The sequence below is a fragment of the Stegostoma tigrinum genome, chromosome 15 (genome assembly GCF_030684315.1).
Source record: "Stegostoma tigrinum isolate sSteTig4 chromosome 15, sSteTig4.hap1, whole genome shotgun sequence".
Classification (NCBI taxonomy): Eukaryota; Metazoa; Chordata; class Chondrichthyes; order Orectolobiformes; family Stegostomatidae; genus Stegostoma; species Stegostoma tigrinum.
The window spans coordinates 41,673,727-41,700,436 of NC_081368.1; the positions used below are offsets into that span (position 1 = coordinate 41,673,727).

Here is a 26,710-nt window from a genome sequence, read left to right on the forward strand (position 1 = left end):
GAGTGTGAGGTGATGCATTTTAGGAGTCTAACATGCATAAGATTTACATAATGCATTGTACGTCCTTCGGGAGTACAGATGAACAAAGGGGCCTTGGCGTACAGGTCCATTGTTCCCTGAAAGTGCCAGCACAGGTAGAAAAGGCAGTGAAGAAGTCATATGGATGCTTGCTTTCATTAGCCAGGATACAGAACATCAGAGCAAAAAACATTTGTTATTTGACAGATGTGCGCAGATCTGGTTGTTACACTGTCAGAAGGACATGATTGCACTGGAGAAGATGCGGAGGGCAGTTACCAGCATGTTATCTGAGATTGAAAGTCCCAGTTATCAGGAGACGCTGAAAGACTGTGTTTGTTTTCCTTAGTACAGAAGAGATTGATGGGACTCTAATCACCAGCAAATTGGACCAAAACTGTGTACTAAATTCAGATTTTCAAACAGGCATAATTTATGAGCACTTCACCCATTTAATGGTAGCATTCATCCTTTGGTCAAGATAACCCCCGAGAATACGTGAAAATGGCAAGAACTGCAGATGCTGGAGTCAAAGATAAAGTGCGGAGCTGGATGAACACAGCAGGCCAGGCAGCATCAGAGGAACAGGAAAGCTGACGTTTTGGGTTGGGACCCTTCTTCAGAAGTTATGAGGTAGCACCCCAACCCAAAACAGCATTCATGATCCTCTGATGCTGCCTGGCCTGCTATGTTCCTCCAGATCCACACTGCGTTATTCCCCAGAATACGTAATGTATTCATAAATCAGATCACTACCTGGGATGTAGAGCAAATAATAGTTACACAATTTAAATATATATATCTGGTACTGCTGAGCAGTCAATTGTAAGGCAGTGCAAAATGCCAGGTCATATGTAAAGTAAAATCTAGGATCTTTATCAACAGAAGCAACAGAAATAGGCATTCGTTTCTCCATTTGGTTTTATTATAAATGCATGGCTGGCCTCTAAGAGTCACTGGTCACTTAGACTACAGGAGGATAAAGACGGGCTGATCAGCAGTAAATTGAATTCAATCTGGCTAAATGTGAGTGATGCAGTTGGGCAGGACAAACAAAGCAGTGGAATACAGGTTGAAAGGTAGTGTCAGCGATACCCTTAAGGTATCGGGACAGTGGATAAGTTGTTAAGACAACATTTGGTATACTTGCCTTTATTGGTTAAGGGCAGGGAGTTAATGCTTGAACTATATAAACAGTTGATTAGGCCTCAGCTTGAGTATTGTGTGTACTTCTGAAATTCACATTAGAGGAAGCGATATGATAGTACTGGAAGGGGTACAGAGGAGATTTACCATGATGTTGCCTAGGCTAGAGTGTTTTAGTTACAAGGAGAGATTGAAAAGGCCTGGGATTATTTTCCTTAAAGCTGTGGAGATTGAGATGGGAGATGATTGAGGTACATAAAATTATGAGGGGCATAGATATTCTCTTGATGGAGGTATCAATGACCAGGAGCATAGACTGTAGATACAGGCAGAGGAGATCTGAGGAAACATTTTTCACCTGGAGGGTGGTGGGAATCTAGCATTCAGTGCCTATAAATGGTGGTAAAGGTAGAAACACTCATAATATTTAAACAATACTTAGACATGCACTTGTGATGCCAAGGCACATGAGGTGATGGACCAAGTGCTGCAAAATGGGTTTAGAATAGTTAGGTGGTTGTTCTTGACCAGTACAGATGTGATGGGTTGAAGGAGATCAGAGATAATGGGAACTGCAGATGCTGGAGAATCCAAGACAACGAAGTGTGGAGCTGGATGAACACAGCAGGCCCAGCAGCATCTTAGGAGCACAAAAGCTGACGTTTCGGGCCTAGACCCTTCATCCGAAAAGGAGGATGGGGAGAGGATTCTGAAGTAAAGTAGGACAGAGGGGGAGGCGGAGAGAAGATGGATAGAGGAAAAGATAGGTGGAGAGGAGAGTATGGGTGGGGACGTAGGGAGGGGATAGGCCAGTCCGGGGAGGACGGGCAGAATGAGGTTAGTAGGTAGGAAATGGAGGTGCGGCTTGAGGTGGGAGGAGGGGATAGGTGAGAGGAAGAACAGGTTAGGGAGGCTGGGACGAGCTGGGCTTGTTTTTGGATACAGTGGGGGGAGGGGAGATTTTGAAGCTGGTGAAATCCACATTGATACCATTGGGCTGCAGGGTTCCCAAGTGGAATATGAGTTGCTGTTCCTGCAACCTAGGGGTGGCATCATTATGGCTTTGCAGGAGTCTCAGAATGGACACGTCATCTAAGGAATGGGAGGGGGAGTTGATATGGTTCTGAAGGGCCCTTTTTCTGTGCTATAGATCTCTATGACTATAACTACTGGGTTAGCTCAGGAGGGATCAGGCTGAATTGAATGCTTTCTTTGATTTATTGACATCATTGGGGTTATCATCCTGATCCTTTCTTTGATCCATTTGTTTAAATGCCTGCATGCTGTATTTTGAAAAGATTAAGCTGTTTGAAGTAAATATTCTGTTATTGGAACTGCGTATGGATGTATCTGATTTGAAAACCTGTTAAAGTTTTAAGAGCAGTATTTTTTTTCCAAACTTAGATTTCTAAACGAATGTTCTTTTTGCTGAGAAGTCAAGAATGACCATTGTTAATATGTTGCTCATTGGTTCTGGGCAAAGTGCATTTTGGGTGAATGTACAGGGAGGTGACATGGACGGTGGACTGAGGGGTAACCTCCCAAATGAAGTGGCCAACTTAGCACAGCAGGGGTGCAAATTCACGACAAGCAGCTTACTTTACAGTGACAAAAATTTGCAGTGTCAGAAACGAGGGAGAATCCTGGAATTGATTCATTCACACCACTTTTGATCTGACTCTATGAAAAGCCCCCCCGAACATTTTTCGGCAATGACCTCTCATCAAAACTGTAAAGTCATTGAGAATGAACAATGTGCCATGCAAGTTTAAGAGCAGCGAAACTGCAAGTAAAAGAGAAGGCAGAAGAGTGGGTCAACACCAAAAGCTCCCTTTCTATCAGTAACATGCAAGTACCTACACTACAACAGCAGCAGTGCTATAAATGGCTCACCATTATCACAAGGGCTATTACAGGGACAGAACTGGCCTAATCAGCAATGTGTGAATGAATAAGAAACAGAAGATTATTTGCCAAAAAGAATCATGGTGCCGACAGAAGTAGGATTAGGTTTATTGTCACATGCACTCAAATACAGGGATACATCAGTACAGGTGAAAAGTGAACAAAGTCACTATATCCAGCACCATCTTAGGTACAAAGGTGGCTGGGTACAAAATCTTTGGTATAAATGGTAATGGAAATGTAAAGAAACAAAGACTTATGTGGAGAAAGTGTAAATAAGAATAGCATCAGCTGCTGTCTGAAAAAAGAATGGGGACGGAATTTGCAATCTGAAGTTGAACATGGGACTGAGCAGAGGATCATGACAGACCAGAAGATTGGAGGGAGGCAAATGTTGTTCCTCTTTTCAAGAAAGGGAATAGGGAAATCCCTGGAAATTACAGACCAGTCAGTCTTACATCTGTGGTCAGCAAGGTTTTGGAAAGAATTCTGAGGGATAGGATTCATGACTATTTGGAAAAGCATAGCATGATTAAAGGGAGTCAGCACGGCTTTGTGAGGGGCAGATCATGCCTTATAAATCTTACTGAGTTCTTTGAGGAAGTCACGAGACAGGTTGACGAGGGTCCAGCAGCGGGTGTGGTGTACATGGACTTCAGCAAGGCATTTGATAAGGTTCCCCACGGCAGGCTCATTCATAAAGTTAGGACATATGGGACACAGGGTGATTTGGCTGTCTGGATTCAGAATTGGTTGGCTGACAGGAGGCAGAGAGTGGTTGTAGATGGTAAGTATTCTGCCTGGAGGTCAGTGCTGAGTGGTGTCCCACAGGGCTCTGTTCTTGGGGTTCTGCTCTTTGTAGTTTTTATAAATGACTTGGATGAGGAGGTTGAGGTGTGGGTTAGTATGTTTGCTGATGACACAAAGGTTGGAGGTGCCATTGATAGTATCGAGGGCTATTGCAGGCTTCAGCGAGACATTAACAGAATGCAGAGCTGGGCTGAGAAATGGCACATGGAGTTCAACCTGGATAAATGTGAAGTGACGCATTTTGGAAGGTCGAACTTACACGCTGAATATAGGATTAAAGGCAGGATTTTCGGCAGTGTGGAGGAACAGCAGGACCTTGGTATTCAAGTGCATGGCTTCCTCAAAGTTGCCAGCCAGGTGGATAAGGTTGTTAAGAAAGCATATGGTGTTTTGGCTTTCATTAACAGGGGGATTGAGTTTAAGAGCCGCAAGGTCATGCTGCAGCTCTACAAAACCTTGGTGAGACCACACTTGGAATATTGTGTCCAGTTCTGGTCGCCCTATTATAGGAAAGATGTGGAGGCTTTGGAGAGGGTGCAAAGGAGGTTTACCAGGATGCTGCCTGGACTGGAGGGCTTGTCTTACGAGGAGAGGTTGACTGAGCTCAGACTTTTCTCTCTGGAGAGAAGGAGGAAGAGAGGTGTCCTGATCGAGGTGTACAAGGTAATGAGAGGCATGAATAGAGTCGATAGCCAGAGACTTTTCCCCAGGGCAGGATTGACTGCCACGAGGGGTCATAGTTTAAAGGTGTTAGGAGGAAGGTATAGAGGAGACGTCAGAGGGAGGTTCTTCACCCAGAGAGTTGTGAGCGCATGGAATAGTTTGCCAGTGGTAGTCGTGGAAGCGGAGTCATTAGTGACATTTAAGCGACTGCTGGACATGCACATGGACAGCAGTGGAATGTGGGGAATGTAGGTTAGGTTATTTTATTTTTGGATTAGGATTATTCCACGGCACAACATTGTGGGCCGAAGGGCCTGTACTGTGCTGTACTTTTCTATGTTCTATGTTCTATGTTCTATGACATAATGGACAAATGAAGTGCTTGTTCTTGAACTCCATTGAACTTCTACATCAATGCCTGTTCCACTCTTTCTAATGATGAGCTGTAGATGCCAATTCAATCTCGAATTCCCAAGCCACTTGCACTGGATGGGTGCTTCCTGGAGTGGGCAGTTAATTTCCTGAGCATCTCAGTTGGTGTCTCAGGGGGAATCACTCTTTGCCTGGAAACTGAATTCTGAAACAGCAACAAGAGAAGGGAGAGAGAGATGACCACAAACCGTGACAATGAGGATCATAGGTTTGTCTGTTGCTTGCCTGACAAAACTGACATGCTGCACTCACAAGTATACTTCATAAAGGGATCTGATTTGGACATTTAAGTTGCATAAGAACTCAAAATAATTACAGCTTCATGCAGGTTCCCTGGATAAAATCAGGGTCCCCAAACCATGTAGTTGAGCTGTGTTTTCTAATGCAAGCTGAGAAAAAATATGCCACGCATCATCTTGGCTTCTGCAGCGCCTGTTTTTGGATGGAAAACCGTCAATGGGTTTTGATTTCTCAGCTCATATTCACTCGCTGAACTGCTCTGAACTGGTCTGCTCTGGAATGAATTATAGACAAGTATGTTCTAAGCCAGTTTTATTCCAAAAGTATTTGAAAGTAAATAGGTGGTGTTCAAATAGACCACTGTAGACATGTAAGGTGTTATGTGCCATGCTTAATGCCAGTGATAGTGAAAGAAATGATGAAGAACATCTCACTGATTCCTGACCTCTTCAAGTGTAATGTCAGATCACATCACCTTCATATCACAAAATGGAAAAATTCCATTAATTTGTCTCCCAGATGCCAAATGCTCTTTGTAAGGAAATGACCTTTGAAATAGATTATTGTTCTTACAATATAATGCTAATACAGGTCACCGGAGGGAACCTCAATGTAAAAGTTTAATGGAGGAAATCTTCTTAGATTTTCCTGTACAAGAAGCAAGCTCATATGATTCCAGTCACAGACTTCTCTTTTGCATTTATCAAACTTTTGACCTAATGGGAGGATTCTTTATGTTGTTAATACAACAGCCACTTTAGCTGTAAAACCTGGAATGTCATGGATCAGCTATTGCTGAACTGACCTAACTGAACTTCGAATATTATCTTTCTTAAATAGGCATTTTTTTTTATATGTGCCTGATTTAACTATTCAATGGCCACTCTTTAAATAACTGACACCAGTAAAAAAGTAAAAATAACTCAAAATGAATGCTTGGTATCTTTTGAAAAAGCTATGCATATTTAATTGAGATGAGGTCAAGGGTGTGCCACAAAGGAGACATAATATTAATGTGTTGTTACTATGCTTAGAATGTAACTGCATGACTAACAGTGGGAATTTTTTAAAAACAGAATCCAGAAGAATCCACAGACTTTGAAAAATGACCAAAAGTGACCTGGATATTACAGTTCAGTCCCCATTTCCAGTGGATTAAATTTCTGCCAACAGAGAGAAGGACACTGGGCATGATTCACATGAGGAGAGTGAATTCAGCAGTGCCATTTTAACTAAGTGCTGATTTTCATCAGCTCTCAAATGCTTTTAACTGAAGTGCGGGAGTCACAAATTGATGAAAGAGATGCAAATGTACATAAAGGGTGGTAAGGTCTTTATAGTCTCAAGGCTTCTAAATTGACTGATCTTTAAACTAAAATAAATATGCATAGCAGTCAGTGACAATAATTTTAAAAAAACCTTCTGCAGGACTACAGATATTAGGCAGGCCATTTGTTGCTGATTAGAGAAGAAAGTAGAATTTGATCATACGATACCAATAGATGTCTTTGTTGGCATTCCATAGGACTTTTAATATTTTTATGTCATTGCAAATGCTTGGCTGGGTTGCAAAAGCCACAATTATCTCAGCAAGCATTTTGTAATCACTGTTTGACAGATTAAAGTGGATATTAAAGGATTAACTTTCTTTGATGTGGAATTTGACAAAAGCTTGTATTTATAAGTGATTCATCACTTGAGATTTAAAAAATAAAAAGTGTTTCAAGAGTGGGGTTTTTTCACTAAATTGACAGCTGTGTTAGACTTGCAGTCTCATCTCCACATGGCTTATGAGGTCTGCTCATGTTGCATACTAGATAAGTGGCTATGGAGGTGTCATGGGTGACATTAAATGACGCAGGTATCAGTGATGGGCATGAAAAACCACAAAATGTTTAGAACATTGGACACAGGCAAGGTGTCATATATCCCAGGCAAGGTGCATTAATCAGTTTGGAATCAAACTGTCAAAATCATGATGGAGGTTCAGAACAGAAAACTAAGTTGGCCACATGAGGCCTCAAGCCATTTTAATGGCCCCATGATGTTCTTTTCTTAGATCACTTCCTGTTGTATACTGGAAATTCTAGAATACTTTGACGAAGGGGTTATGCTTCGAAAACTTGTGTTTTCAAAAAATACCTGTTGGGCTATAAGCTGGTGTCGTGTGATTTCTGACTTTGTTTAAGTTTGACAACGTTAGGAAGGCTTTTAATCTTTGATAGTTTTATCAGCTACCATGTTGAGATCAGACAACCCAATTGCTACTGAGCTATATTTTGTGATGCAGCAATATTGATATTGGTTTATTGTTTATCCCCATTTGCTTTCTTTTTGGATATACTATAAGTAAGTTGATATAATTTAATGGTTTAATGGTCTATCATCTGAGTGAGATATACCTGAGTTAGTTGTGTGCAAGGATAAGTAGAATTAGAAGAGGCCACATTTTCATACCTGAAGTTGGGAGCCCAATTCATAAAGTTTGGTCTTCATCATGCTTACAACCACCCACTGACATCTGATGAGCTTTTGAAAGACAATGTACGTCATGTAGTGATCCTTTTAATGCCATGCATATAGGCTGTTAGTTGGGTATAGGGCAAGCAACAGTGAGTGTCCTTGAAGAATGAAGTTGAAGAATTTTCACAGATGTGAAGAGTCTAAAACCATATGTATGTACAGTCACAGAGTCAGACATATACAGCATGGAAACAAACGCTTCAGTCCAACTTGACGATGCTGACAATATCCTAAATTAATCTAGTCCCATTTGCCAGCATTTGGCACTTATCCCTCCAAACCCTTCCTATTCATACACTCATTCAGATGCCTTTCAAATGTTGTAATTGCACAAGCCTCCACCACTTCCTTAGGCAGTTCATTCCACACACATACACACCACCCTCTGCATGTAAAGTTGCCCGTTAAGTCCTGTTGCCCGTTAGTGGCACCTCCACATCTTTTCTGCCAGTTTTGAAATGACTTTGACAGAAAGGAGGTATCAGTATAGTCAAATCAGAAGTCATGTTTCTGACATCTCAATAATAAAAATTACATGTGCAGCTGTATCCATCAACCACAGATTTGCAAAATATCCACCCTGTCTCAGTCCTTGGTGAAAATAGTGGGTACCAAAGTTTAGATGCAACACATTTCATTTTATACTGTTTCACTTTCAGTTTATCCATGTTCCTTATTTCCTGGCATCAGAGAGGTTCCTAAGGACTTTATCATAAATGTTGGAGTTTGCTGTGAGACTGCATTTTTCTGGCCAAGCTTTACAATTTTTTCCCAAACAGGATTGCATTCATTCATTGAAAGTGTAATGGTTTTTCAAATATCCCAATGATGACTGCACTTCCCCCCCACCCACTGCATCCCAAAACCAGTCCAACCTGTCTCTGCCTCCCTAACCGGTTCTTCCTCTCACCCATCCCTTCCTCCCACCCCAAGCCGCACCCCCAGCCACCTACTAACCTCATCCCACCTCCTTGACCTGTCCGTCTTCCCTGGACTGACCTATCCCCTCCCTACCTCCCCACCTACACTCTCTCCACCTATCTTCTTTACTCTCCATCTTCGGTCCGCCTCCCCCTCTCTCCCTATTTATTCTAGTTCCCTCTCCCCATCCCCCTCTCTGATGAAGGGTCTAGGCCCGAAACGTCAGCTTTTGTGCTCCTGAGATGCTGCTTGGCCTGCTGTGTTCATCCAGCCTCACATTTTATTATCTTGGAATCTCCAGCATCTGCAGTTCCCATTATCTCTGAATTAATTTAAAAGCATTGAATGTGACCCTCCTAAATGTATTGATTCATTATTGAGGGTCACCTGACAACTCAATGAGTTTGCCTGGTAAATAATTTGAGCCTTTTAAGAGTAGGAAGGTTTTGGGTTTAGTGCTGAGTTATTGTCCTTACTCAAGATGTTAAAGTCAGAAGTCACACAAGACCAGGTTATAGTCCAACAGGTTTTTGAAATCACAAGCTTTTGGAGTGCTGCTGCTGCTTCATGTGAAGTCTACACCTGACAAAGCAGCAGCACTCCAAAGGCTTGTGATTCCAAATAAACCTGTTGGACTATAACCTGGTCTTGTGTGACCTCTGACTTTGTCCACCGCCTTCCACCACACACATCTTCACATTGAAATGTTAACGCTACTAAGATCTGTAGAGGTGTGAACTGACTGACTGACTTTCTAGACCTGAATACTTGTTGGATATGCATTCGTAAGAATGCCTTATGCCTTCTCTTCAAATTTAAAAGTCTACTAAATATTAATTGTTAGAACTCTCACTTAATACATACTTTGATGATTATCCGAGAGTTCTCAGTTGCATGACTGCCCCTGGACAGAACCACGCTCTCAAGAAAAGCGGAAAGGAGAAGAAAGGAAACCTCGAAGGTACCTCACACATACTGACAACTTATTTTCTGTAAGATAGTATGAGTTTGGCTACATTTAAAAAAATTTAAAGGTAACGTGCATTGGATTGAACAGGTTGTACACAGCCATAAACAGAAAGAGGGTATTGTTGTTTCTGTTTTAATTATGAACTGTTTAGCAGTAATGGCCATTGTCTTAGGGTTAGGGATCAGTCATTTAGAACTGACATGAAGTGGGGCCATTTAAATCTTTGTCATCCTCAACCTGATGGTTATGGATCCTTGTTATTGAATACATTCAAAGCAGATATTGTTTTTGTTAAAACTCTAAAGGAACAAAGAGTTATAGGGATTGGACAGAAGTGTAATATTGTGGTCAAAGATTAAACACAATCTAATTAAGGAGCAGAGCAGGCTCGATAGGCCATGTGGCCTACTCCTGCTCCTAGTACATATCATCTTATGATGTAAAATGTTTGTGTATATGTACACATATATGTATGTATACAATATGTCAAAAGAGGTGGTTATATTAACCTAAATGTCTCAAGTGGAAGAGCTGTAATATCCTCACCAAAAATACTTTTCAACTGATTTGAATGAGAATCATTTCATGCCTGATGAAATAGTCTCAAACACTGAATACTAAATCTATCAGAGTGTCAGTGCCTCTGTGAATTATGTTTTAATAGCAATAGGTTTTCTCTGCAGGGCAATAACTTTGGGAGACAGCTAAATCTGAATAATTTTCTGAGCAGTTAAACTTGCTTGATGACTAATTTAAATTTCCCTGTCACAGAAAAAAAGAACTTGTTAGAAAAGAGGTATTTGAAGGAATAATCTCTGACCTTCAAAGGAATATTGAAATAAGAAATCAGCCATACATATCACATTATACAGAATACACAAAATAGACCTGGATCTTCTGGTATTGCCATTGCTGTGAAAATGACAATTCTAGACAGGTGGAATAGAAAATACATTGACCCATAACACTGCCATTGTTGTGTCAGTCTATGTGAATGTTCGACGTAGCATCATGGACCTGAAATAGCTACTTTCCGATGCATTTATCATAAAACAGCAATGACAGCGTGACATCTTATATCATTCAACATCATGACTTAATTTACATTGCAACATGACCTGTTTTATACATGGTCAATGAATTAATGGTTAGCAAAGAATTTAATTCAAAGATTTGGTAGGAAATATTGAAGTTCTTGGCAATTATTTATCTTGTCATGCTGTAGTACCATTTCTTTTATTATGTTAACAGTCTACTACTTAGCTATGTATTTTGGATTCTGTAGCTAAATTGCTTTTAATTTTTGAATCTTACAAAGGATACAATGGGTTTTTTTTTGCAAATATCCTCCCATTCTTTTTCTTTGGAGACTGTAGAAGAGGAGAATTGGAATGAAAAGAATACTGGCCAAGACATACAAGTATCCGAAGCCAGCCAACACCACCCAGCCACTATAATATTCAGACCTGCTGCTATGTGTAATTTACGAAGATTTAGTGCATGAGAAGATTGTACTTCACAAGGTAGGTCATCAGTGAGCTGTCAAATGAAGTTCATCATAGAATCCCTACAGTGCCCATCAAGTCTTCCAGTCTTCACACAGACAGTCACCCAAGGGTGGAATCAAACCCAGGTTCCCACTGACTTCCAGGGCTTTTCTCTTTAGAACGACGAAGGATGAGAGGTGACTTGATAGAGGTGTACAGAATGATCAGAGGTATAGATAAAGTAGACAGCCAGAGACTTTTGCCTAGGGTGGAGGTAGCTAGTATGAGGGGGCACAGTTTTAAAGCGAGTGGAGGTAGATATAGGGGAGACGTCAGAGGTAGGTTTTTTACTCAGAGAGTGTTCGAGGCATGGAATGCATGGCCGGACAGGGTAGTGGAGTTGGCCTCATTAGGGGCATTTAAGTGGCTATTAGTGAGGCAGATGGATGACAGAAGAAGGTAGGGGTGGAAGTTAGATAGATCTTAGGTTTAGGGTAAAAGTTTGGCAGAACATCATGGGCCAAAGGGCCTGTATTGTGCTGTACTATTCTATGTTCTATGTTGACCCTCCGAGCATCCCACCCAGACCCACACCTCTGTAACCCACCTAATCTATACATACCTGGACACAATGGTCAATTTAGTATGGCCAATCCACCTAGTCTGCACATCTTTGGACTGTGGGAGGAAACCAGAGCACCTGGAGGAAACCCACACAGACACTGGGAGAGTGTGCAAACTCCACACAGGCAGCCTCCTGAGGTTGGAATCAAACTCAGGGTCCTGGCACTGATGGAGCAGCGCTAACCACTGTGCCACTGTACATGTCAGAGCTAAGTGTGATGAATGGGTACTATGCTCATTAACTAGAATTGTGTTAGCTGTTAGTTTGTGCTTCGACATCAGCAAGCGGCACTGGTAATATTTTTTAAATGTAAAAATATACTTTTATTCATTAAAAATTGCATCTGTTAGTACATACGAAAGGTTCTCATACCATTTCATAGAGCCTTTTCAGGAGAAAAAAGAAACACAAATGGCACAAATGTGGCAGTGGAGTCCGCCTCATTAGGGGCATTTTAAGTGGCCATTAGATAGGCATATGGATGTTAGTATAAGGTAGGGGTGGAGGTTAGATAGACCTTAGGATTAGAGTAAAGGTTTGGCACAACATCATGGGCCAAAGGGCAGTGTTAGTACTACTGCCCCACAGCACCAGGGATCTGGGTTTAAATCCGCACTCTGGGTGGCTGTCTGTGTGGAGTTTGCACATTCTACCTGTGTCTGCGTGAGTTTCCCCTGGGTACTCCACTGACTAAACATGCAGGTCAGGGGGGATTGGTCATGCTAAAAATTGCCCTGTAGTGTCCAGGGATGTGCAGGTTTGGTGGTTAGCCATGGTGAAAACCACATGCAGGGTTATGGGGATGGAGTGGGTCTGGCTGAGATGCTCTTCAGAGGAATGCTGCAGACTTGGTGGGCTGAATGGCAGCTTTCTGCACTGTAAGGATTCTCTGACCTAATGGAATTTGACATTCTACAGAGCTGCAGTGCAGCTGGAAGAACAAAGGCATTTTTAAATCATGCCAGAAAAGTATTCACATTTCGAGGCAATGGGGACTTTGAGAACTGAATTGACACCTCATTATACTTTGGCAGAAAGTCCTTTATACTGTGGTCTTTCCCTGCTTTGAATCCGGTCTGACAATTCTCAATCAATTCTAAAGAGGATTTGTGGCAAATTTGAAATAGCAAACATTTCTCTGCCCACAGATGCGACTAGACTTGCCAAGTTTCTCTGGCAATCTGGGTTTGATCCAGATTTCCGGCACCCACAGTATTTTTACTTTATTCAAGAGTAACAAACTGCAGCTATTCCAATCTAAGAGCTGTTGTCAGGCAGGTTATCCTTAACTCAAGCTCTTGGTGCATCAATTGATATATCAATCTCGCTGTTTCAACATGTTTTGCACAACTCAATGTGAACAAATTGATTTTTCAAAGTTGCAAAACTCTCTTGGTACTTCAGCTTCATAGCAATCCACCCTCCATTCCAGTTCATCATCCAAGAAGAAAATATATGTGATCTCGAACACTGTAAACAGTAAGTACATCATGTAAGTTATGCTTACTTTCCAGTCACCTGCTGCGCTGCCTTCAAATAAGAACAGAGCACTATGTCAATATTATTTGATTTATAAAGACAAATGCTGCCTGGTTCCTGACAGATCAAGAATACCCTTTTATAGGGCTGACCAAAGTCGTCATCATGCTTTCCCAGATAGCAGTTGAACACCTGCATAAAGAGAGCCATGTTCAGTAAATACATTTTATAACATAATATTTGAATGTCCAAGATGGATATAGCATGATGAACTTGGCTTCTACGGCAAATCTTCAACATAGTTCATTTTGCAAAATAGTATTGTCAAGCAAGCAACAGAAGCAGAATGCCCTGAAATGTATCTGAGGGCTTAAAGGACGCCAAAAACAACAGTTGCTGAACTAGGAAGAGGAAAGTTAACACATTACTGGCTAGCAGATGCAGACAAAATAAACATTTGATTCACGAGATCTACTTTTAAATTCCCACCTACCCTTTTCATGGGATACCAGTTACCATGGGATACACATATTTCAAATATTCCATGGCGTACACAAACATCTTCAAGCACAAAGTAATAACTGTCATCATTTGGCAACAGCATCTTAAGGTGAATCACTACAGTACATTCTAGACCTACCATCTTTCTCCTACGTACATGAGCATTTTGAGGGTGCTATCAGAATCCAGATGTCTGTTGTAATCATGAGATGCAGCAGGGTTATTTAATATAGCTTCTTAGTACTTAAATTTGAGCTACCTTTGCATCGGGTGATCAATGCAAATAGTTTGAAAGGTAGCAATACGATAAGAAAAGTGCTTATCTTTATACCAATTCTGCAAGCCAGAAAGAGAAATCTTTGAAACCCTGGGCAAAATTATTCAAGTACAACAGTCAATACAGCCTTTGGATCACTTAGTCTGTTAATTGAGATCCATGCACTAGCCCTAAAGCTGACAAGCTCTGGAGTTGCCATGATGGCCTGCTGTGCAGGAATCTGTCTCAGATTTAAGCTGGGTGGTGCATTCGGTGATAACAACAAAAATAACAACCACTTGCAAGTTTACAAAACTATTCCATAGAAACTTTATTATAGTAAAATTTTCAAGATGCTTATGGAATGTGTACCATTTGGGGTCCATTCTTCAAAGTTTTAAATTTATCATGTACTCAGCAGTGGTTTTTGCACTCAAACCTGGGTCCAAAATGGCTTTGAATTTCATTTTGCCAATTGCTAATACTTCATAAAGAGTCACGTTAAATTGTTTTGTGTTTGTCCTCCTCTAGAGCAGGGAACAATAAGTCTATTTGAGCTTTGCTATGAAAAAGACATTTGGAGATCCAAAAATGATTTGACTTTTAAATAAATAAAAAGGAATGTCTGGAAAATTATTTCCTTTAATTTGGTTGCAGATAATGGTTTTCATACTTGGAATGGATATAATTCACGACAGATCTAATTCAAAGTACAGAACCTTTTAAAATATCAAATACAACTTGCTTAATTGAATTTTTTGAACAGTGAAGAAAATGCAAGCTTAGTAAAATCCAACGTTTCATTTAAGTTATGTTTGCGCAATTGAATCATTTTAAGGAAACTACATAAAGCCAAGCCGCAATTTTTTTAACAGACCATTAGGCTGCTCCCTCAGTAGATGCAGTTGGTAGTTTAAACTGAGGATCATCACACCTCAGGTGAAGATAGAGGTTGAGAAAAAGAATCCTGAATGGTAACGTCAGCCAATCCAGGATTTGGAAAATATGCTTTTGGCATCACTCTGCATCATCATGGTCCTACCTGGCTGGAGGGATTTGTACAATACAGGATGCACATATTATATGCAAACCAGCTATTGAGGCAAAGTTTCATATTTTGAATAGATAAAGGGAATGTAGATATGGTGTGTATGGATACAGATGTTTGATAACTTATCTCCATTGGAGGTTTGCGCCTGTATATATTCAAATGTACCCACATGGATAGAACATTAGTTTAAAGGCATGAATTTAATTACATTTCATGGGTGTTACATAAATCACTGTTGGATTCATTTTGCTCTGTATCCTTTTGATCAGGACATAAAGACTTAATGCAGTCTTCCATGTTAAAATCATGAATTTTTATTTCTAAGTTCCCATAACAAATTCCCATTACAACAATGATACAGGAAACTATCTATGTAAAGTTAGCACATTTTCTTGTCACAAAAAGCATACAAAGTAAATTCATCTGGCTTGCATCAGAGATGACAAATAGTAATAGAGAGAAGCTTCAGATAATGAAGATATTAGAAATGCATAAAATGAGTTTTGCTTTATCAAAACTATGCATTTTTTTAATATAAGTGTGGAATGTTTCATATGGTTCTGAAGTCTGTGACAAGGAAAGGACAAACAGTATAAATTCCTGTTAATGACTTGTTCAGATAAACCTTTCACATCTTAGTCAGAAAATTGTTGTTGTATTGGATTCTGTAAACAAAACCTGTGGAAGAGATGATTATGGTCTAGATCTTTGTTCAACCTAAGATGGACATCAGAATGTTGCGGATTCTAACATGCTGACCTCTGTGAGAATTATTCAGGAAATCTCAACTGCTAATAGGCAATTTTCATGCTCGCTGAAAGCCTGTCTGTTGGGCTCCAATTTGGAGCTAGAGTTGGAGGTGTTGGACAGCTCCAATTTACTTCTCTGGATGGTCATCCAGGAAATATTAGGCGGGAAAACCTTAATCTAATTCCTGCTAACTGAATTCCCCAATCATTCAGGCAACTGCCCCACATTATCTCATAATATATGCCTTGGTTTCTACTGAGCCAAATTTCTTGAAGTTTATTAGCACTAGTTATTTACACAGCTTCAACAGAGGTGTATACACAGTCTGAATTCTGTGTTTACTGATGTCACTGTACATTATACTATAAAAGTAACTGAAGGCACTACACTCACTCCATCATGTGGACAGAGCTACTGAAGATGGAGGTGGGTGCCTTTATAGTAAAACATCAGATTTTGTAGTGTAATGTAACTGTCCTAGAGTTATAGACCTGTCTGGTCTGCAATCTATGTTACAATGTAATACTCTCCCTTTTCCTTTTCAAGGATAAACATCCTTTTCCCAATCGTATAGATAACTACTGTTGTAAACATTTAAGATTACACGTCGGTGAACACACAATACAAACAGATTCAAAATTTATGCAGTTAACATGACTTGGCAGTATGGCTTCATTCTGTAGCATGCTGTCATTACAGATAGGTGTGTATCACCTTCATAGATGTGTGGTTGTCTGACATAATACCTTTAGCATCTAAGTCATCAGCTAACGTGATGGGTGTTTGATATGTCACCCGTTTGGATATGTCACCAATTTCTTCACCGAATTTAAACTTTGCTCATTACAATCCTGTATGATCTAGGTTGGACACAACTACAAAGTATCTTTCCATGGACCCATGCATTTGTGAGAAGATTTTAGACTCGCATGTTTTGTCCAGCTTCAAGTTAGCTTAACTGCCTGTATGATTGTTGGTCATGCTTTTGCACCATTATCGCCTGACAAATGTGTTATAAACATATTTTTGGCTGGTGACAGTGTTCCGGGAAGAATGGTGTGACCTGTCTTCCAGACATGAGAGCAGATGGTGAGATTAAACCTGCAGAAATGTGGAGCTGTAGTTCAACAAGAAACTCCAAAATAAGAAGTAGACATTCCATTTTTATGGCCCTAGCTGCCAAAAGACAAGTTTAACTGTCTAATTTGAATGTTGGTGAATGGCTGAATGGGTAACTGGGTGAATGAGTGATTGGACAGGATGGACAGGACCAAACACATGGATGAACGTGGAACAGTGGATGTGGTACACATGGATTTAAGTAAGGTGTTTGATAAGGTTCCCCATAGTAGGCTCATGCAGAAAGTAAGGAGGCATGGGATAGGGGGAAATGTGGCAGATTGGATTCAGAATTGACTGACCCTGAGAAGACAAAGGGTGGTAGTGGACAGAAAATATTCAACATTGTGCTCAGTTATGGGTGGTGTATCACAAGGATCAGCTGAGTCCTCTTCTACTTGTGATTTTTGTAAATGATTTGGATGAAGGAGTGGAAGGGTGGATTAGTAAGTTTGCAGTTGATACAAAGGTGGGTCACGTTGTGGGCAGTGCAAAGGGCTGTGCTAGGTTACCAAGGGGCATTGATAGGATGCAGAACTGGGCTGAGAAGTAGCAGATGGAGTTTAACCCTGAAAAGTGTGAGGTGATTCATTTTGGAAGGACAAATTTGAAAGCAGAAAACAGGGTTAACGGAAAGATTCTTGGCAGTGTGGAGGAGCAGAGGGATCTTGGGGTTCATGCTCACAGTTCCCTGAGAGCTGCCACCCAGGTGGATAGAGTTGTTAAGAAGGCGTATGGTGTGTTAGCTTTCATTAATAGAGGGATTGAGTTCAAGAGCCAAACCTGTTTCGGCCACATCTGAAGTATTGTGTCCAGTTCTGGTCACCTCATTACAGGAAAGATGTGGAAGCATTGGAAAAGGTGCAGAGGAGATTTACCAGGATGTTGCCTGGAATGGAAGGAAGATCTTATGAGGAAAGGTTGAGAGAGCTCAGGCTTTTCTCTTTAGAATGACGAAGGATGAGGACATACCTTTAAAGTGAAAGCAGATGGATAACGGGGAGACGTCAGAGGTAGGTTCTTTACTCAGAGAGTGGTCGGGGCGTGGAATGCATTGCCTCAGAGGGTAGTGGAGTCGGCCTTATTAGGGGCATTTAAGCACCTATTAGATAGGCATATGGATGATAGTATAGGGTAGCGGTGCAGGTTATAAAAGAGTGATAATGGGAACTGCAGATGCTGGAGAATCCAAGATAATAAAATGTGAGGCTGGATGAACACCGCAGGCCCAGCAGCATCTCAGGAGCACAAAAGCTGACGTTTCGGGCCTAGACCCTTCATCAGAGAGGGGGTGGGGTGAGGGTTCTGGAATAAATAGGGAGAGAGGTGGAGGTGGACCGAAGGTGGAGAGAAAAGAAGATAGGTGGAGAGGAGAGTATAGGTGGGGAGGTGGGGAGGGGATAGGTCAGTCCAGGGAAGACGGACAGGTCAAGGAGGTGGGATGAGGTTAGTAGGTAGGAGATCCTCCGACACTTCCGCCATCTACAATCCGACCCCACCACCCAAGACATTTTTCCATCCCCACCCTTGTCTGCTTTCCAGAGTGACCATTCTCTCCATGACTCCCTTGTTTGCTCCACACTGCCCTCCAACCCCACCACACCCGGCACCTTCCCCTGCAACCGCAGGAAATGCTACACTTGCCCCCACACCTCCTCCCTCACCCCTATCCCAGGCCCCAAGATGACGTTCCATATTAAGCAGAGGTCCACCTGTACATCTGCCAATGTGGTATACTGTATCCATTGTACCCGGTGTGGCTTCCTCTACATTGGGGAAACCAAGCGGAGGCTTGGGGACCGCTTTGCAGAAAACCTCCGCTCGGTTCGCAATAAACAACTGCACCTCCCAGTCGCAAACCATTTCCACTCCCCCTCCCATTCTTTAGATGGCATGTCCATCATGGGCCTCCTGCAGTGCCACAATGATGCCACCCGAAGGTTGCAGGAACAGCAACTCCTATTCCGCTTGGGAACGCTGCAGCCATATGGTATCAATGTGGACTTCACCAGCTTCAAAATCTCCCCTTCCCCCACCACATCCCAAAACCAGCCCAGTTCGTCCCCTCCCCCCACTGCACCACACAACCAGCCCAGCTCTTCCCCTCCACCCACTGCATCCCAAAACCAACCCAGCCTGTCTCTGCCTCCCTAACCTGTTCTTCGTCTCACCCATCCCTTCCTCCCACCCCAAACCGCACCTCCATTTCCTACCTACTAACCTCATCCCACCTCCTTGACCTGTCCGTCTTCCCTGGACTGACCTATCCCCTCCCTACCTCCCCACCTATACTCTCCTCTCCACCTATCTTCTTTTCTCTCCAACTTCGGTCCGCCTCCCCCTCTCTCCCTATTTATTCCAGAACCCTCACCCCATCCCCCTCTCTGATGAAGGGTCTAGGCCCGAAACATCAGCTTTTGTGCTCCTGAGATACTGCTGGGCCTGCTGTGTTCATCCAGCCTCACATTTTATTATCGAGGTTATAAAAGACTTAGGTTTTGGGTAAAAGTTCAGCACAACATCGTGGGCCGAAGGGCCTGTTCTGTGTTCTGTGTTCTGTGTTCTGTAGCTGGAAAGGATTTAGAAAGATTTCCAAGGCTGTTGCCAGGGTTGGAGGATTTGAGCTATAGGGAAAGGCTGAACAGGCTGGGGCTATTTTACCCTGGGGAATTGAAGGCTAAGAGGTGTCCTTATAGTGGTTTATAAAATCATGAGGAGCATGTATAGACAAGGTCTTATCTGTAATGTGGGGGAATCCAACACTAGAGGACACAGGTTTAACATGAAGTGATTAAGTGGTTTTGTTGGCCACCTTTCTTTGTAGTTCAAATGTACAGGTTGCAGTCTGCTATCCAACCTCATTTTTATACTGTTATCACCAGCGACCACCCAAGTTGAAGTAGAATAGCAAAGTAAAAGTCTGGCTTTGTTTGACCGTTAGATGGCTCTATTCAACTTTATTACTTTATCACACTTGTCAATTTTGAAAATATTATTCTGATGTTATTGTGTAACAGTCCTGTGATAGAAATATTACAGAAATTTATTTTATCATCATAAACCAGTTAAATTAATGCTTAAAGTTATTTATTGGGACTTAATTATCAAGTTAATTGTTTTGCAAAGGATTATTCAGTTCATGCAGCATTATATGTTAAGCACTTCTAGCATGATTTACCTAAACAGCAATAATCAGCAAAGAAAAAACCCACTGTGTAATCTGATGTGAGATGTTTTGATGCCCAATGATGTAATAAAATGTAAGTCACAGGTCATACATTGTATTCAAGAGAGCATTTTTGATCTCATTATACCTGAATGAGATGTATTAAAGGTTAGACACTAAAGATTGCTCATTGCATTTTTGTGTATTTATTAGTCTGAAGCCCAGGAGCTTTTAGTAAAGTGATAGCATGTTGATTCAAATTTTATGCTGCCTCAAAATTCCTCAGATGTATTTGCGTTTAGAATACTTGTGCTTCAAAGTTCACTGGGCAACTTGAACTATCAGGCTATCATTTAATTGCAGGAGTATTATTTAAGAGAATATCGAGTTTTGAGAAGACATTGATTTGGAGCCAATCTATCATCCCCTGAGAAAAAGAACAGGAAATGACATCACCAACCCAAGGAAACTTAACCAGATAAATAGAAAGCGGGACATAACATCAGTGCTTCGTTGGAGGCTCACTGATGATGTTACCTAGAATGGTGACGAAATGTCTGAAAACGAACCTTCCAGCTCAGCGAGCAAACTCACATCCTTAAGAGGATATGTAAAGCTGACGACAACAATTGTCTTCAGTGTTCCAGCTAGCAGAGGGAAATAACAGCCAGTAATGCCGTTTCTAATCACCAATCATTGACCCCACTTGAAAAGTGTCCATATTTGGATGCTTCAGATAAAGAATGAAACTGGAGTTTTCATGCTCTTGTGTGTTTTATTTAAATATAGAGTAGACTAGAACCTTTGATGAAACAGTTGGTAAAGTTTGTGTAAGTTTATCACGGTTAAGATTCATTTACATGTCTATTATATTATGTATATTATGTAATAACTGCAGTGGAAATCTTATTTCATGCATGAGTTGTCAGCCACATATTCAGCAGTAATAAACTTCTCATTACACAGTGATACATAAAATGATTTGCAAAATATTCAATGTATTTGTCAGAAGGATGTCAAAATATACTGTTTAATGAGATTATAACGCTGGGAAAGCATTCTAATATTTAACATTAGCATTGTGCAGGGAATTATATGTTTAAACATGATTGACTTTTATAATGGAATGTCATGGCCATTCTACAAAACAAAATAATACTAATTGTTCACAGTTCCTTTGATAATCATATAATTGTCTTCTCCTGCCTCAATTCTAAAATGGGAGAAAAATGTTTAGCAGATGTGAGAGAAGGAGCTGTAAGATTTAAAAGGGGGATGGGGTGGTGGTGGTCTTGTGGTTTAGTGGCAACATCTCTACCTTTGGACCAATGCAACTGCCTGAAGGAGTCATGGCTGGACAATGGGATGCCTGATCATTTAGGAGTAGGGTATATAAATATGTAAGGGAGCTATGTAAACAACCATGTCAATTTCAAGCAGAGGCTAGAGACCACCAAGTAATTGCAAGTCTGGATTCTGATGAATGTAAAGAACACCAATGGACCCCTCGAGTAGAAGACCAAGGTGATGGCTAAAGTAAATACAGAACAAATGGGTGTCACCACCAGATGGCATGGACCTTATGAGGTAATTGTAATACACAATGCATGCGTATTGGTAGAAGTAATGGAAGGGCCATATTGAATTAAATATACAGAGAAGCTGGAAAGTATGATGATAACCCAAAGAAAGGGAGGCAATGCTAATATTTTAATGTTGAAACAAAAACAGAAATTGCTGGAGAAACTCAGCAGATTTGGCAGCATCTGTGGAACGGCGGTAGAATTAACATTTTGGGTCTATTGGCCCAACTTCAGAATTGCATATAATTGAGAATACAGAATACAGAACCTATTTTTGTTAAGCCATTTTAATGTTCATCACCAAGAACGGCCCACTTGCATCACCACTGATTGAGCTGGCTGAGTTCTAAGGGCCAAAGCCATTAGATTGGCACTGTAGCAAGTGGTGAAGGAACCAACAAGAGGGAATATCCCAACTGAATTGGTCCTCACAAATCTAAATGTTGTGAATGCATCTGAACATGGTAGTTTTGGTGGCAGAGACCACAGTGTCCATTGTGGAGACCATATATTGATTTCACGCTAAGGATACCATCCGTCATGTTGTGTGGCACTAATTCTGTGCGATAGGGTTTAGTCTTTGACCAGATCCAGAACCTCAGATTAAGGCATTGATGAGGCATTATGGGCCATCAGCAGCAGCAGAATTGTATCCACCCACAATTTGAGACCTCTTGGCATGAAGTGTCTTAATTACTGGTTGAGAGCCAAAGCTTATAGTAACTAGTGAGGGAAATAAACTGGCTTTCTTCAGGTTTTAGGTATTTTACTGAAGAGAAGACATACCGTATTCTCTTGCAGCGATCTGAAAACTTTTGACACTGTCAAGCTATTGTCAGCCTTGAAACAGATAGTTGTTACCAGAGATAATGGGAACTGCAGATGCTGGAGAATCAAAGTGTGGGGCTGGATGAACACAGCAGGACAAGCAGCATCTTAGGAGCACAAAAGCTGATGTTTTGGGCCTAGGCCATTCATCAGAAAAGGGGGATGGGGAGAGGATTCTGAAATAAATAGGGAGAGAGGGGGAGGCGGACTGAAAATGGATAGAGGAAAAGATAGATGGAGAGGACAGTATGGGTGGGGAGGTAGGGAGGGGATAGGTCAGTCCAGGGAGGACGGACAAGTCAAGGAGGCGGGATGAGGTTAGTAGGTAGGAAATGGAGATGTGGCTTGAGGTGGGAGGAGGGGATAGGTGAGAGGAAGAACAGGCTCAACCTCTCCACCCCTCTCACCCACTCCAACCTCTCCCCTGCAGAATGGGCAGCCCTCCGCTCCCTCTGCTCCAATCACAACGTCACCATCAAACATGCAGACAAGGGAGGGGCAGTTGTAGTATGGCGCACTGACTTTTACATTGCTGAGGGCAGACGCCAACTCTCCGACGCCTCATCCTACCGTCCCCTTCATCATGGTCCAAGCACCAAACCATCATCTCCCAAACCATCCATGACCTCATCACCTCAGGTGACCTCCCACCCACAAACTCCGTCATTGTTCCCCAAACTTGCACCGCCCGCTTCTATCTCCTTCCCAAAATACACAAACCTGACTGCCCTGGTTGACGCAGACCCCGCAAGCTCCTGCACCACCGAATGTATCTCCACCTATCTGGACTCCATTTTCTCCCCCTTGGTCCAGGAGTTCCCCACCTACGTCAGTGACACCATCCACGCCCTCCACCTCCTCCAGAACTTCTAATTCCCCGTTCCCCAACACCTCATTTTTACTATGGATGTCCAGTCCCTAGACACCTGCATTCCTCATGCAGATGGCCTTCAGGCCCTCCGCATCTTCCTGTCCCGCAGACCTGACCAATCCCCCTCCACTGACACCCTCATCCGCCTAGCTGAACTCGTCCTCACCCTCAACAACTTCTCTTTCGATTCCTCCCACTTCCTCCAGACAAAGGGCGTGGCCATGGATACCCGCATGGGCCCCAGCTATGCCTGCCTCTTTGTAGGTTATGTGGAACAGTCCCTCTTCCACACCTATGCTGGCCCCAAGCCCCACATCTTCCTCCGTTACATTGATGACTGTATCAGCGCCGCCTCATGCTCCCAACAGGAGCTCGAACAGATCATCCATTTCACCAGCATCTTCCACCCCAACCTCAGGTTCACCTGGGCAATCTCCAACACATCCCTCCCCTTCCTGGACCTTCATCTCCATCTCAGGCAACCACCTACAAACCGATGTCCATTTCAAGCCCACCGACTCCCACAGCAACCTGGAATACACCTCCTCCCACCCACCTTCCTGCAAAAATTCCATCCCCTATTCCCTTGCCTCCACTGCACCTGCTCCCAGGATGAGGCATTCCACTCCTGCATATCCCAGTTGTCCTCGTTCTTCAAGGGCTGCAACATCCCCCCCGCAGTGGTCAAGAATGCCCTCGACCGTGTCTCCCGCATTTCCTGCACCTCTTCCCTCACACTCCGCCCTCGCAATAACTGCCAAAAGAGAATCCCCCAGTCCTCACATACCATCCTACCAACCTCCGGATACAACACATCATCCTCCGACACTTACGCCATTTACAATCCGATCACACCACTAAAGTCATTTTTCCCACCCCACTCTTGTCTGCCTTCCAGAGAGAACACTCTCTCCGTGACTCCCTTGTTCGCTCCACACTGCCCTCCAACCCCACCACACCCGGCACCTTCCCCTGCAACCGCAGGAAAAGCTACACTTGCCCCCACACCTCCTCCCTCACCCCCATCCCAGGCCCCAAGATGACTTTCCACATTAAGCAGAGGTTCACCTGCACATCTGCCAATGTGGTATACTGCATCCACTGTACCGGTGTGGCTTCCTCTACATTGGGGAAACCAAGCGGAGGCTTGGGACCGCTTTGCAGAACACCTACGCTCGGTTCGCAGTAAACAACTGTACCTCCCAGTCGCAAACCATTTCAACTCCCCACTCCCACTCCTTAGACGACATGTCCATCATGGGCCTCCTGCAGTGCCATAATGATGCCACCCGAAGGTTGCAAGAACAGCAAGTCATATTCCACTTGGGAACCCTGCAGCCCAATGGTATCAATGTGGATTTCACCAGCTTCAAAATCTCCCCTCTCCCCACTGCATCCCAAAACCAGCCCAGCTCATCGCCGTCTGCCTAACCTTTTCTTCCTCTCACCTATCCCCTCCTCCCACCTCAAGCCACACCTCCATTTCCTACCTACTAACCTCATCCCGCCCACTTGACCTGTCTGCCATCCACAGACTGACCTATCCCCTCCCTACCTCCCCACCCATACTCTCCTCCGCACCCATCTTCTCCTCTATCCATCTTCGGTCTGCCTCCCCCTCTCTCCCTATTTATTTCAGAATCCTCTCCCCATCCCCATTTTCCGACGAAGGGTCTAGGCCCGAAACATCAGCTTTTGTGCTCCTGAGATGCTGCTTGGCCTGCTGTGTTCATCCAGGCCCACATTTTGTTATCTTTAACTTATAGCTGTTGTCAGGTTGATAACCACTGACATCCACAATTAGTTCCAACTTCACAAACCAAACCAATTAGCATTCCATTCCTGGCTGAATCTCACTTTGTGGAAGTGTCAGCACCAAGGTCAGTCTCCCCAACTTCTTGAACAAAGTAGCAGAGTTAACCACACTTACAATGAGTTTCAGTACCTCAATGTTAAAAAGTGTTCCAATTCCTTCCACAATCGTTGGTTTTAAAGTTGTTCTTTTCCAATTTCAATCCACAAATCAAGCATACAGATTAAAAATGAACAGTATTTACAACTCAAGAAACTTGTTACCTTCATTAGCCACTCCATTCACGATCTCAAGCATTTTCAACCTTTACCATTGATGAACAGTGATGACAGTATGTACCATCTGAAGCATGTACTGCAACAACTCACCAACACGCTTTCAACAGTATTTTCCAAACCGACAACCTCTAACACTGGGAAGACATGGCAGCACCAACACATGCACACCACTCTCCAAAACACATCATCCTTACTCAGAAATATTTTGAAGTTCCTTTACTTTCAGTCAATCAAAGTGCTAAAACTCCTCCCTTGATAGCACTTTGGGGTGCCCACAGTGATTCAAGAAGACGGCGAACATCACCTTCTCAGGAACAATTGGGGATGGGCAACAATGCTATGCCCTGCATAAGGATTTAAAAAAAAAAGGCAGTTGTTACTGAAATACGTATTAGCATGAAAAGTTTGATTTATCAAATTTTCATTTCAAATGGAGTATTGCAGCAAGGGCAAAGTAGGGTTTGTACTTGGGCACGAATCTAAAGGACAGGCTAGAAAAACAATGCAGAAATAAGGTTCCCTGCCAGGAATGTTACACCATTAAAAGGAAAGATTGCGCGGAATCAGCCTGAAACTGTGATCGTTTTCTCTTAACATTAAAATAATTCACAGTCTAAAAAGTCAGGGTAGCTGCCTTTTGAGGAAACAATTCAAGGCAAATGGTTAAGGGTGATGCAATTTAACTATTACATGTTGACAGCCATTACCATACTGTTGCTATTACCATGCTAATCTGTAAGGTGGAAAATTGGATGTGGTTGGCAGTTCCTACTAATATGCTGTTTACATTCAGCTGGAAAATGAAATTAGAGCTAGTATTCTTTGAGGTATACTTTCTTTTCAGTTTGCTTGTTTGTGAGATGATGCCTTCTTTCAGGAATACACAAAATTAGGAGCATGAGCGCATGAAATAACAGATCAGATATGCCTGCATTAGATTCTTTGTCTTTTCAGCTGATTTTGCATTCCTGTGGCCCAAACTTTACAGACAACACATTCATTTGGGGGGAATTACACCTCGGCTGAAGTGTAAAATGAAGAATTAACCCTCAATCACAAAGCAAGGCAAGTGACATACGATTTGTTATTCCCATTTGTGTTACGGCTTAAGATCAATTTTACAACAGTCCAGGAAACAAATAATTTTAAGACTTCAACTACTCATTCTTCCCACAATGTACTCACTAAGACTAGGAGCTACCATTATGTTTTCTCCCCCCAGTTACTTACATTTGCTCACGGGACAAGGGTGTTGCTAGATAGGAAATAAATGGT

General features: G+C 42.3%; 1 protein-coding gene across 1 annotated transcript in view; it reads right to left on the reverse strand.

Annotated features, from left to right (window-relative positions):
• frmpd3 (FERM and PDZ domain containing 3) overlaps window positions 1-26,710 on the reverse strand; it is a 488,844-nt gene that overhangs the window by 380,193 nt on the left and 81,941 nt on the right. The gene's annotated exons all lie outside the window — the stretch shown is intronic.